At 41.0% G+C, this 14,361-nt stretch overlaps 1 protein-coding gene across 1 annotated transcript in view; it reads right to left on the bottom strand.

The window, feature by feature from the left end:
* RGS17 (regulator of G protein signaling 17) overlaps nucleotides 1–9,823 on the bottom strand; it is a 70,107-nt gene extending 60,284 nt beyond the window's left edge. The window contains exon 1 of the mRNA XM_058801860.1: nucleotides 9,675–9,823. The gene's annotated coding sequence lies outside the window, so the exon portion shown is untranslated. The remainder of the gene's footprint in view (nucleotides 1–9,674) is intronic.
* Nucleotides 9,824–14,361: the final 4,538 nt, after the last annotated feature.

Raw genomic sequence — 14,361 nt, 5'->3', positions numbered from 1 at the left:
ATTACAAATGAATATATATAAGCATATATAAAGTATATGCTGATATGGACTGAGTAAATCATCTCCCCTAGTTCTGATTGCATCCAAGATTGAAGTGTTGCTAAAATTCAGAGTAATTTGGGCTTAGAAATCATATGCTGCCTTCATTATTAGAATTAGGTATCCATTGACTAATTAGTCTACTCCCTTTTGTTACCTGTAAAAATATTTTATTGTGCTATAGCTGTGATATTACAGGAACTTATGTCATGAAAACAATCAAGCTAAAAGAAATGAGCATAGATTTTTTTTTTTTAATGCATAATTTGGAAAAGCTATGACAGGTGTTATTCTATTATGAACAGGACTGAGTTGACTCTACTGGAGTTAAGTCCTTTTATGAGGATGACAGATCTAGAGGTAGCAGTTTAATGGATCCCCAAAATCCCATATCTTTTTAAAGAACTGATGAGCTGAAAGTTATGGGATATGTATATGCAGAAGGTATCTTGTGCTACTTGCCATATGCTTCCATTCTCTCTTTTTAATTTTTAAATGCAAAAAATTTTAAATTTTTTTTGCTCAACCATCCAAAGCCTTCCTGGTTTTGTAGTGTTTTGCTTACGGAGCAATTTTTTTTCTAACATGGCCCTAATTAATATTTTTCATGTTGATATTCAGATTACATATTCAAAGGAGCAAACTGGAGAGGTTTTACCCTGATCATCTTCAAATGAGTAAGAATACTTGATCAGAAAGACTAACTTCTCATTCAGCTGCCAATGCCCAATTTTGTCCTGGAAATTGTCTGCATATGAAGATTTTCTGGATCTTAAGCTCTCTCTGATTTCTATATATGAGCATTACTTTGGTAATAAGGAAGCTGGAGTAGGAGACAAGATTCTTAATGTTAGATTTTAACCCTTTAAATCAACAAGAATTTTGCCCTGTATTTTTAATTTCTGCATCTGCCACCATTTTACTGTGTGATCCTCTAATTGCTTAATTGATATGTAGCTGCATTTCTGTTCTGTGAAAAGCAGTGCTGCTGTCTTAGCATGCAAAGGTAATTTAGTGGTTGTTTGAAAGGTGAGCTTGTAGAAAAGACAGCATGATGGAATGATTAAAAAGCACTTATTAGGTCTAAATTGCCAAAATCTGGAAGGACAGAAATAGTCTTTTCATAATGTGTTCTTTATTTATTCTTAGTGCTTGCTAAATTGCTGGATTCTCAGAATAATAATAATATGATGAGTAGTCACCTCCTCTTTTACTATTTTCATCTTTCTGGATTCTCTATTTTCTTAAAAGTTCCTGAAATATCACATTGTATGAAACCAGGACACTGTATCTGCCACAGCATTATATGCCTGACCAAGAAAAATGCTCAGCAGAAGTAAGGTCACACAAGATATATAACCTTCCTATTACCTCATGCACATACAGATATGAGCAACTCACCTTTCCTAAACTTTAAAATTTCCTCAAAAATATGTTCAAACAATTCTCTCTCCTGTTATGTATGAAAAAAATTAATATTGAACATAAATCATGACCTCCCGTGCCACGGGTTTGATAGAATATTAATAGTAATAAACACATGAAGGACTTGAGTGAACTCAGTATAGTTAAAGCCATTCAATATGAGTTATGCTAAATATAACTTTTAAAACCATATATATTTGAGATGGGTATGAGATGTTGATATTAATATTTTATATATCAGATTTCCAAATTTATGGTACCGCCAATATAAATATGTTGACTTCTGTTAGTGAATACAACATTGTGATTCTAGAATAAACATGGTAAAAGTCAACATGATAAACATTAAATGTATTAAAAGCTGATAAATTTCGATCCGAAATTAAACATGGGGAATAACTATTAAGCAGGTGTGTTACTAACTGGATCCTTCAAGCATATGTTCATTTGTACAACTGACAAAACACCCCTCTGTTGTGAACAAAACAGAAGGAACTATAAAAATCTGCAGTGTTCTTGTTTGTAGTAGGTGAATATCAAGGGAACAACACTAACTAAAAAATCTCAGCAAACACTGTATCCTTTGGTCAATACCATATTGAGAAGGAAGAATTCAGGCCAGAGGCAGAGTGATGTGATGGGCCTGTACTGTAAAGAAACAGTTCCTGTGCTGGTTCTCTGGCTCTGAGGCTAAATGGCCAATTCAGTTTCATTTGTACAATTAGAATCACCTGCTCTGCATAACAGGACAGTCTCATATTAGCATTTTATTGGGAATGATCCCTGGAATGTGGTAACTTTCCAGTCAGGTCTGGGACCATCCTAAGAACTCAGTACATAGACAATCAAGTTCTGGTGCAAAAGCTCAGGCTTCTGTTAGTTTGCAGAGAAAAAAAATCTGGGACTCTTAATAAAAACCGAGAGTCTTGGCAACTAAAAGAAGTGCTCAGTGCAATCCTGCACCCACAGGAGTTGTGCTACCTTGGCTACTAATAAAGCCAGAATCTTAGACAGCCTCATGAACACCACATTACTGCTGTATTTTAGCACTGACTGCTATTGAAAAAACAGCTGTGATTTCCTTGGATGGTTACTGATCAATTGAAGCAGGTTAAGAAGAGCTAAGACAATGGTTGAATGATTATGGAATGTATTTGGTGGTAAATGTGTTCAGGAGCTATTTAGGTTAAAAATAGAAAAAATTTAGGAGTGCATTTCACAGCTTCTGAGTAGTTTGTACTGCAGGATGCAAGATGATAGATAATAGAGGTAAATTAAGGTAACTTTCTTGTTAGTTCTGCTTTTATTAGATTTTTCAAGTGTCTGAACTTTGTCAGCTATCTCTATCCTAGTCTGCAATTAGCAGTGTAGGCATAGGCTTTAAGACAGATGCTGGATATGGGATGGTCCTTCTGCAGAGAGAGCTGAGGACAAATCCGATAAACAGTCAGATTTCTGTGTTCTGAATCACTGACCAATGCTCAGTCTCAGCTCAAAGCTGCTGCCTTCATAACTTGATAGGTTATGAAGTAGCTGCACTCACTGGTTATAGGTATTCCCTCTATCCTTACAAGATTCTTACCACACAAGTACTTATTTCTTTTGTGGTTACTCTGTGACTTAATTTTACATATCAAATAATCAAAAATTTGAAAGCAGCCTTGTCTATTCTGGTCAGCACGATGTTTACTATACAGCTGAGATTCTGTTTATTATCATCTGGGGGTTTTTAAATTGTGAGGGTCAGTAAGTGTTTATAAAAATACTTGAACAACTGTAATACATATAATAGTGAAAAAATTCTACACATGAGATTCTAGTTAGCAGGTTATCAGATATATCAAACTGTATCCATTAGATTATCAGACCATTATAAGACAACTGCATTACAACACAGTAGATATATATTTACACCATTCTACATGAATGATAAAAAAAATAACTTTTACATCGCACTCTTCCCAAACCCATCTTGAAAGCTATGAAGCATCTGATTAATATTTTAGGACTTGTAATTTCTGAAGATAATAAGACTTGGAAATAAAAGTACCTTTTGGACACTGACTAATTAGGATGACACTTTCCACCTACATTCATTAAATCAAGGCTACTTGTGAAGCTCTTGTACAGGAAGTTATTATTCACTGTTCTCAATTTTCATATGATGCAAATCATTGAGAGCAGAATCTACACTACCCAAAGTTCTGGTGCAATGTGAATATCAGAGAGCATGTGCTGTCTGCATTGCTGTCAAAATAAAGCAGAATGGATAAGAAATTCCTTACTTCAGAAGGTTGTTCCCATTAAGCAAACCATAAACAATGATATTAAACATATACTATACATTTCTTCACTATGAGGCCAGTGAGGCACTGGAACAGGTTGCCCTGAAAAGCTGGAGATGCCCCATCCTTGGAAGTGTTCAAAGCCAGGTTGGGTGGGTCTTTGAGCAACTCAGTCTAGTGGAAATTGTCCTGGTCCATGGCAAGGGGAACTGAAACTGAAATCCATTTAGGGGCCTTCCAGCCCAGACATTCTATGACTTCCCTCTAATTTGAGTTTCTATGAGAGCAGCATATATAGTGATACTAATCAGGTAGTGGTGCTGTGAGAAATGTCAGGGCTCCCTGCAGCTCCTTGCCACAGCTGCGACGTGCCTAGGACACGCTGCTGCTCTAAGGGTGCTCGCTGTTCTGAAGTCTCTCTTGAAAGCTGTCTGAACTACAGAATCAGAGAAACACAGAATCACTGAGTGGTTTGGGTTGGAACAGACCTTAAATATCACCGAGTTCCACCCCCCCTGCCAGGCTGCTCAAAGCCATGTCCAACTCGGCCTTGGAAGCAGGTATAAAAGTGCTGTGCTAAGGATACCATGAGACCCTCCATCCACGCTTCCTGGGCTTTAATTGCTTTCTCTCACAGGATTATTTTACTTTAACTTACATGAGCTGCTGATAAATGAAGACATTGTTACAGCATACCAAAGCACAGCAAAACAGAATACAGCAAAAACATAATACATAATAAGCAAGGTGGCATAATCAATTAATCAGGGATCTGAGACAGAGTGGCTGTGTCCTTTAAAGGCAGTGCTACTGTGACATTCTCTCTGCCAGTCTGTATGCACAGAGATGGGCTGGCTATATACAGTGGTTCAGCTTGTGATCTCTCATATTCCAGCAAGCACAGAGCTGGCATCACTGGAGAGAGCAGCCAAATGAAGCTGCTCTGGTAGCAGTGGCTACAGAGCTGTGTTAATGCCTCACTGTCTAATTTACCCCTTTCTCACTAAAGAACCTAGGCTAGATATATACTGGTTTTGTTTGGAGAAAGATTATGCAGAACAGATGTAGTGTTTAAGGTGTGTGCATGTTTTTAATGCTTGGCTGCTGGATTGAAGATTTTATTAAATTTTATTTCTGCTCTATCTCCCTACATGTAATTTCCCACATACATTCTATTTAGATATTTACTGATTTCTAAGAACTTGCTGCTATTTACTTACCAAGTAAATAATGTATGAATATTTCTATTGTATGGAAGTTAAGATGCATTTCATTTATATTTTATATATATAAGCAAAGAATTTAAAGACAAAGCTATGATTCAAAATGTTTATGATGCTATGACAGAATCAAACTTAAATTGATTAAAATACTCTTATTTAAGTCCAGATTCATTAATATACCAGAACAACAAAAGTTTTTCAAAGCACACGAGTAATTTAAATTGAGTTTACATCTATTTTGCATCACTGGAGCAGTGCAAATGAGAGAAAGCACACTAGGGAATCAAGCCCTTATGCTGGTTTGGTTGAGGCACAGGTTAGATGGTGGCTGGGCAGGACGAGCAGAGCAGACCCCCAGTTCATCTGTTTGTGTGCTTCAAGCATTCCCCAAGGTCCCTGCCACCATCACACTGCTTGGCTGCTTCCCCTGTGCATGCTAGAGACAGCAGCCATGCCAAGGAAAACCTTTTGAGAGCAAATACCCGGCTTCAAGTAGAGACACAAAATCTCTGCAGAAAAGAGCTCCCTGAAATGGTTAACTTTCCAGAGAACCAGAGTGACACACACATGCAGCTCACTTCCTCAGACCCTCTGCAGCCAAGACCTGCAGAAGTGCCAAGCTGAAGTGCTGGGATTCTTTGGAAGAGTCAGCAGCAAAACTATTCACACAAGTCGACACAACTCTACTTACAGCCTGTATAGCCACAGCCATTAGCTATAACCACCAACAGATAAACTTAACTACAACTTAATCTATTCACTTGTTTTTATACCCTATGCACAAGCTTTTAATTAATTAATGGTATGGAAAGTTTGATTGTATTATTTCATTATAAAAACTACTTAGAGGAAAAAGGTATGTCAACACAAATGCTAGGTTTTGTGAAAGATTTCTTTTTAATGAATTTTAGCTCAAGCCAATTAGTACATGAATTTTATGTTCTTAGAAAAGTCATCCTGTATTCATAGAACCCTGTATTCATAGAATAAGGACTACTAGTATGGTAGGGATATATTTTTCACTGTAAAAGCTGAAATCTTGGTACGAGTGCAAAATAAATTCCTGGCATTGTGAAGCCATGATCAGGAGGGAGCTAATGGAACAGTGATGAACACCTCTGTAAGAGCCAATACTGTTTCACTTAGTACACTTCTGGTGTATTCCTAAGAATCTCCATATGTTCATAATTAAAGGCATGCATGTGAAGCATACAAGTAAGAGAGTGCTACGTAAAAGTACTAGGATTGCAACATTTATTTAGGCTAATGTATTTTTAGTGAACAAAAGTGTATATACCATATATATACATCTACATACATATGTGTTTTGCTACATAAACACCACTTGTAAGTAGAAAATCATGTCTGAGACTGGCTGACATTCCTCCTATCCTTTCCCATAACAATACCACTCAGCCTCTCCTCCTCTTAGTCTTTTGGGAAATGGGGATTAACACATTTGAGGCTTCAGCATTCTATTTTTTGTGAAGAATTTCACAGCTCATGGGTTTCTACCCTTCTCTACTGTACCATGTTCTGCTGTGATTGTGTTGCTCCAAGTTGTGTCTGCTGCCAAATTAAAACTGAGAACTTCTGCGTCTTTGGGTCTGGGTTGTGCTTTTGTAGTTCTCTGGTCTCCTATTCCTTTATTATTCTTATGACAAAATCAAAGAGGGGCTACCACTGAGATCAGGGAAGTATTCTGCAAGATCAATACCTCCTCAAGCAGGACTGAACTCAGGAGCACTCTTCTGAAGAATTTGTGTTATAGCTCCTTACAAATCAGCTACATTTTATGGCACATTTAAAATTTCGCTTTGAAACTGAGCATGTTGATGCACATCCTTATAATGAATATTACACAGAACAATTAGAAAATGATGCTACTTCAAATGTACAGAGTTCATATATATATATATATATATACATATATAAATATATATATATATGTGTGTGTGTGTGTGTGCCTTGACATATAGCTTGCATTTTGTATTTAATATAGAAGTTAAAAAAATAAGAATTGCAGTTAAGAATAAAATATTTCATCTTCTTTTCAGGTGGGTAGAAAACTGCATTGGGATAGGGAATTTTTCACCAAGCTGTCAGTCAGATTTCAATTCAAATCAATAGTGCAGGGAGTATTTTTCAACGGACAGCTTTTCAGTAGCCTTCTTGAAACCAAGTTCAAGGGTTCAGGGCAATTCTTTGTACATAAGTATCCATGTTGCATAACAAGAAGAAGAAGAACTATTCTTATGTGTAGATTTCAAGATAGAGACCAAGGGCTGAGTACAGCTTTACATTCCTGGGCAGGCCACTCAGCTTGGTGATAGGTAAGATGAAGGGACCTGACCTGACAGTGCTGTACCTGCTCTGGTTTCAGAGGACACTCCTGGCACCTTACATAGATACAATATGTGCTCCCTGTCAGCTAGGGACCACTGAGTGAAACTACCAGGCAGCAGGTTCATAGCAAACAAAAGGAAGTAGTTTTTCACACAAATCATAATTAAATTTTGGTGCTCATTTCCACAGAACAGGGTTGAGACCAAAGCATAAACCGATTTTTTAAAAGGGAGTAGGGAAACTCAAAGTTTATTACATATGATGGTCTGAGAGCAACCTTCAGTTTAAGAAATCCATGTTCTGTGTGTTGCTGAAACTTGAAAGGATATGTCAGGAAAAGATCCCTGTATGCCAGTCCTGTTTCTTACGTTTTTCTCCTTCAGCATCCGCTAATGACTGTAGTCAGAGCCAGGATATTGGACTAGATGTTCAACTCACTATAGCAATTTATTTGATCATATTCTTTTAATTAAATTATGTTCTTATTTTGGCTACTTAAAAGGATCTAAGGCCTTGATGGAGAAAGGCATTTAAATGCTTTAATGCTCACCTTATTTCAGGGAGGCAAGTACTTGAGTGTATCATAGCATTTGCGTTTTAGGCCATAAACTTACTGGGGTGGGGCTCACTCATCTTTTAAAAGGACTTTGCTTTTTCTGGGTATGAGCTAGAATAAAAGCATGTATTTGATAACAGTGATAACAGAGTGCAACACTGTTTTTCTATAAAGGTTAAATAGTTTGTTTGCCTAAATGGCTTGTGCCGCAGGTAAATTTCCTAGCGATTTATGTAAGGAGGATGACACTAGCATCAACTGATGTGAAAAAGAATCAACTTCCTTTATAGAACTCCCAACATTTGTAATGCATGAACATTACATTTGTAGGAAGCTATTTTTCACCTGTTACCCATAATAGTATTGCCAGCCAATATGTAACTTACATTTACCTAGAAGGGTATTTCAGATTTCATCCATTTTGCAAAAGCATCTGGCTGCAAACCTATGACACGCGTTGGTGAAAATCCACATACAGAAACGAAGAAACCGAATACCGAAAACCATAAATTTCACCCCTGCTGTTTCTAAGCCTGACAGCCCCATAAGGTTTCCTTCTACATCAACAAGAAGAGATAGAGATGAACGTTAGGCTGGCAGCCGAGCAAGCGAGGCAACCTCGGCATTCTTAATTGCGGGCGGTTCCATCCCGAGGAGAGGCGCAGCCCCGCAGGAGCAGCACACGGCGGGGCGGGCAGCGGCACCGCATCCCCGCAGCACCGGCGGGTGTTCCCGGCAGCGCGGGGAGCCCCGCTCCGCACCGGGAGCATCCCCGCCCGCCGCCGCGCCCCGCCACCTGCTCCTGCCGCGGCCCCCGCCCGCCGCCCGCCGGCATTTCCCGGGGAGGGGCGGGAAGGAGGCCGGGGCAGAGGATGGCGGTGCCGCAGGGCACGGCGGGCGGGGGAGGCTGGTGCCGCCCGGGGCTCCGCGGCCGCTGCCCCCGCGGCTTCCCCGGCCCCGCTCCGGCCCGGCCAGGGGGGGCAGCGGAGAAAGGGGGCAGAGGGAGGGAAGGATGGGAAAGCAATTCCCGATCTTAGAGCGATCACTCGCTCGTTCACCCTCACCTTCCGCCGGCTCCTCGGATTGAAATAACAACAACAATAATACTAATAAAAATTACACCACCTCTCCTCGCGCGGAGCAGACCCACGTTACAGGCAGGGGAAGGTCAAGAGGAAAGACGGGAGGAGCGCTGCCTCGCCTCCGATCTGGCGGCTGTCACACCGCCAGCCCGTGTCCCCGGCTTCCCCGGGGGCGGCCCAATCCCTTCCCCTGCCCGGGCTGGGCAGCAGCTCCCGGCGCGGCGAATGCCCCGCGGCATCCCCAACACAAACCGGGGGGCGGCGGAGATGGGGGGCGCGAGTAGAGCCCAGCGACACCTCTCCCCACCCCTTTGTGCATCGCGGGCTCGACACACACACACACACACACACACACACACACACACACACACGCTCCACCTTGCAACCTCGGCGCCGAAGCCGCCCGTTGTTACACACACACACAGAGGCACGCTTACACACACCCTGTCACCCCGAGAATACATTTTCTCTTGCACTCTACCGCCCGCCATCCATCCATCCATCCATCCATCCATCCATCCATCCATCCATCCATCCATCCATCCATCCATCCATCCTCCCTATGGTCTCCCTCCTTCCTTTTCCTCTCCCCCCCCTACATCCCTCCCTTTGGTCGGTTTTCCCCACACACACACACCCTTTGCATCACTACAAAGCAGACATTTTGGTGCCGTTTATCACGGTTCAGGCTGAAACAAGCGCGGAGCGCCTTACCCACCCCCGCCCGGCTGCGTGCAGTTGGCGCTGAGCGATCCCGGGAAGGGCTGCTGCGGCTCGTCCCCTAGCGCAGCTGCTCCGCTGCCATCCGCCCAACTTCAGCACCCAGCCGGCGGGGAGAGGGCGGGAGGCGGCGGCAGGCGGGCGGGCAGGGAGGGAGGGAGGGAGGGAGGAAGGAAGGGAGGGAGGGGGGCAGCGAAAGAGAGCGAGAGAGAGGGAGAGGTTGGGAGGGAGGGAGGGCGGGAGGGCGGCGGAGAGGAAGGGCGGGCGAGAGGGTGCGAGGAGCGGCGCGGAGTGGGAGCCCCCGCACATGCGCTCTGCCGCCGGCGCCGGGAGTTCCCCGCTCGGCGCGGCCCGGCCCGGTGAGGGAGGCACGGCCCGGCCCGGCCCAACCCGGCCCGGCCCGGCCCGGCCCGGCCCGCTTGGCCTCAGGGACACTTCCCGGCAGGCAGGGCTGGGGAACTCCGCCGGCGGAGCGGCAGCATCCCCGCTGGTGGGCTGGCAGCGTGCGGCGGCGGGAGCGGCACGCCGCCGTGCTCAGCACTGAAGCGCTAGAGGTGCCAGGCTGCGGTTTTGATTTTATTTTGGTCCCCACATCGATACGTCCGAATAGATTTTAAAAAATTAAAAGTCCATAAGCAGCTATCCGACACTTATTCTCCTCTGAAGCCAAGGGAGAGGCAGGGATTTAGTGGCCAAGTAACTTTTTGATGGTGAGCACCTGAAGCACAGTTTGGGAATAAAGAACCAGAGTGGATCTGCATGGATCTGTCGGTGCCAACCGCGAGAATCAAGATCAGGATGCTCTGAAAATCTGACTGTGAATCCGGAATCCTGACAGGTTTTGCCAGTTAGTTTGTCCCATCTTTCCAAACTCCAGTTTCTAAATTTTGGCTCAATAGAGAACGTTGTTTAGCTTTCCTTCTGCACCTTAGAAATCTGAGCCTGATACGCCTCCAGGTAACAGCACTGGAAAAATACATGTTTGGCATCTGGATCCTGTCAAATCATGCCATGAACCCAGAAATGTTAATAACTCAGGAGAGGACACATTACTACATTTACTGCTTCACTAAAACAGCCTGGCAAGGTGGTACTAAAGGCACAAGGCTGCATTAAGGTGGTTCTGTGGATTGCCATCAATGTGTACCAATTCTCTTTGCAGAAGTGGTCAATACACCTTTGTATTTCATCTAGAGCCCAAAGTGGAGTGCTGCAAAAACTGAAGCCAAAATCACATGCATGTTAGTAGGGCTGAAATTAAAAGGATTTAAAGCAGTCCAGAAGGGCTAGCTTCCATGAGAGCTGTAAGAACATAGGCACATCAAAACAAGCTCGGCTCTTGGGAATCTGTACTCAAAACACAACTAATTTAAAATGTGACAGTAGCAGCCATGGTTGTCTGATTTACTTTTTGTCTTCTGGGATAGAAGCTTCAGATTCTGAATCTCACAAGGACTAAAGTCAGTGTTAATCTCCCTGAAAGTCTCTCCCCATAAAACCACGACTTCTCTTTTCTTCTGATCTTAATGCTTGTGAAGAAAAAATCCTTCAACTTGAGCCACAATTCAGTCTGATTCCCAAAAGTTATTGGCATGGCAATCTGGTTGTCTTTATGGAAATCTAAGTTATATTCCCTATCACTAGAAACAGTGCTCAAAAGAGTATTGTAAAGGATAAAATGTATCTTTCAAGCTTAACAGTGTTTTATTTTTAGTTAATTGCAATGCTTACAATCTTGACTATCTTTCCCCTGCTTTAAGGAGCACCAGTGCTATTCTAAGGCCTTGATTAAGAAAAACCTCCATATTTAGGAAATAATTTCAAGAGTTTTTTAAGTTTAAACTCGCATGTTGAAGCTTAATGACTTCACAGTAAAGAATGTGAGCCTTTATACCTGCCTAATATTAGGAAGACAGCTCCACTCTGTAAAAAAATATGAAACCAATCAAAGCAAGCATCTTCTATAGATTTAGTATCTACACTGAAATGTTCAATTTAAAAGGGAGACAGTTTGGGAAGCTGAATAATGGGTAGGATTGAAGGAAAATAATTTTATCCAGATATCAGAAAATTACCAAATACTACAAGTTTGAAAATGCTATGCTTAAGATTTTAAATGAATAAAAGACTTGTGCTTTTTATTACTCTCTTAATGTTTCCCACAGCTCTGAACAAGCCCAGCCATTCCTATTTGCCATAGTTTCCTGCACTGAAGCCATTCCGTGTTGTTGCTTGAACTCCTGTTTATAAACCCACTTCCTTTCAATAGCTGTTCAGCTGCTCTGTTCTGGCCACTGCCTAATCCTTGTGCCTGTTTTAGAGCCCTGCCATTACTCTCAATGACTTTTTCTTCCAGGCCTTTCAATCCTCTCTCCCTGGTTTATGGGTTTTGTTCCATGCTTCTTTGCATTTCTTAATCCAAATGGTTTCCTTATTACCATTTATTCTTTTTTCCTTTTTGTTTTTATTAATTAAAACCTATTTGCATTGTTTTTCCAAAGAATTTTCACTGTCTTTTGAGAAAAAGAAAAAATGGAGAAATGGAGAAATGTATTATAAAAGAACACGTGAAAATCTATAACATGTACTTGAGAAGGTCTTCTGGAACAAAGAGTCCAAATAAATCAAATAAAATCATTTTGCTGCAACATTGTGAGGTTAAATGTCTGTAAAATTCCTATTGAATTTTATGGGCATGAAGCTAGGTTCCTCATTTTCCAGTATTAAGTCTACACTACTGTTAGTTGACTTTATAATTTCAGTCAGCTTCATATTTTATCTGTAGAAATCCAGGCCTTTAAAACTTGTCTGGTCATGAACTCTTCAAGATGACAGTCAGTTAATAGTATCTGTGTATCTTCAACATAAAAGAAATCAAAGGCTAACATTAAAACAACGCAATAGTTGAAGACCTAATATTGATCATAAAGCCATGATCTTCTTTTATGGCCCCAGCATGACTTCAATGTGATACAAAATGAAATATTTAAAATGTGTTTGAAACACAGATCGTATACATATTTTTTCTCTGTAAGCAGTAGTACTGTAGTAGCTTAAAAACACTTATATTTGTAGTATCAGCTGGGAAATGGGTCAGAAAAATGTCCTGCAGTTACAGAGATGTATTTATGTGAATTTATGGTCTACTTCATGAAAAAAAAATGAATCTCGAATCCTTCTTAGTTATGTCTGTGCAATACCATGGTTCTTTTTCAGCTGTGGATTTTTTTAGAACTATCTAAAGCTACTTGACACTATTAAGATGCATTTAAAGAACTAAATAGACCTTTCTGTTATGCTGCTACACATAAAACCATGAAAATGAAAAAAAACCCGAACAACCACCAACCCCAACACCTAACTCTTCTTTGTCCCAAAGCAAATTGTTGAAGAAATCATCATCTTCAGTTGGTTCTTTGGATGGAAAGCTCCCTTTTAATTGTGATTAAAGCAACAGCATCTCAGTAGTAGGGAGATATTTTTTTCAGTAGCAGCAAATTGAGCAAACACAGAGTCTGTCTCTGACAGTCCGCTTTCAGATTTCCCCAAGCGACATTTATAATTTGGCTTGTTTGTATGCAGAAACAAAAGCTTCAGAAGTCCCTTATTAAAGAACTGCTCTTTACAGATGGCAGTGCTCTTACAGCTTACTCAGAGCAGGACCCAGAGATAATGGCATCTTGTTTTGCAGCTGTTTCTGTTAACTTTGGCTGAGCAATCAGTGTTTCAAAGGCTGGTATTATGTGCCAAAAGCCACCAAAAACAAAAGTCTGTTGACTCAGAAGAAAAATGTCACTGCTACTAAACCAAACTGAGCTATAGCTCTACTGCTTGAGACGCCTTCATATGGGCTTGGGCTGCCCCGGTGGTCTCTTCATCACAGCTCAGTAGTGAAGTGGTATCATTTTATCATTTCACCAAATATATTCTTTCATTGCAAGCTAGGCAAAGATGGCTAGCGCCATTCATACAGCTAAATGTATTTCATTCCTCTTCTTCAACAGCTAGAGTGAATAGATTGTAAAATGTTTCATTGCACAGAAGCAGGAGATGGAGATTTGCTTCAGTAACCAGCTGATCTTTGCACTCTGCAGCAAAATATTTCTTTAAGCAGCACTGAACAGAAAGGACCAATAATAAGATTTGAAGACTAGGAGTCATAAACCCCACTTGTACCTCTCAAGAAATGACATTTAACATGAAGTATTTGGAACATGTCTGTTTCTAGTGATGGATAATCCCAAGGTTATAAATCGTGACAAATTCACACTAAATTATCAAGATTAAGGTTAAACAATGACATGCTAGTATTCACTTAGCTTGCTGATCCACAAACTCTTTAATGTTTCTTTTTAATGTTGACATCCACAGTATCATCCCGACCCTTATGAGTCGTTTATTGTAATGTGATATCCCTAAAACTTTGTTTTTTATCAGTAAATAATTAATTTTAAAAATTGATCCTGAGTCAAGAAAGCCTTTGAGCACATGCTTATTCTCAGTAAATGAGACTTACGTAGAGATTTAGTGGTAATTTCATACTTAAGAAGTTTTGTAAAAATAGCACATAGATTGCTTTCTCAAGTAGAAGTTTGTAATTTTCTTTGTGTTTTACCTAGTTTATAATGTCATATATTTTTCTGAAGGTAAAACGAAATTGCAAGGACTTGTGCTTTATAAATTTT

This window comes from Ammospiza caudacuta, chromosome 3, assembly GCF_027887145.1.
Source record: "Ammospiza caudacuta isolate bAmmCau1 chromosome 3, bAmmCau1.pri, whole genome shotgun sequence".
NCBI classification, from domain to species: Eukaryota; Metazoa; Chordata; class Aves; order Passeriformes; family Passerellidae; genus Ammospiza; species Ammospiza caudacuta.
This window is presented reverse-complemented; position numbering and strand designations above follow the sequence as displayed.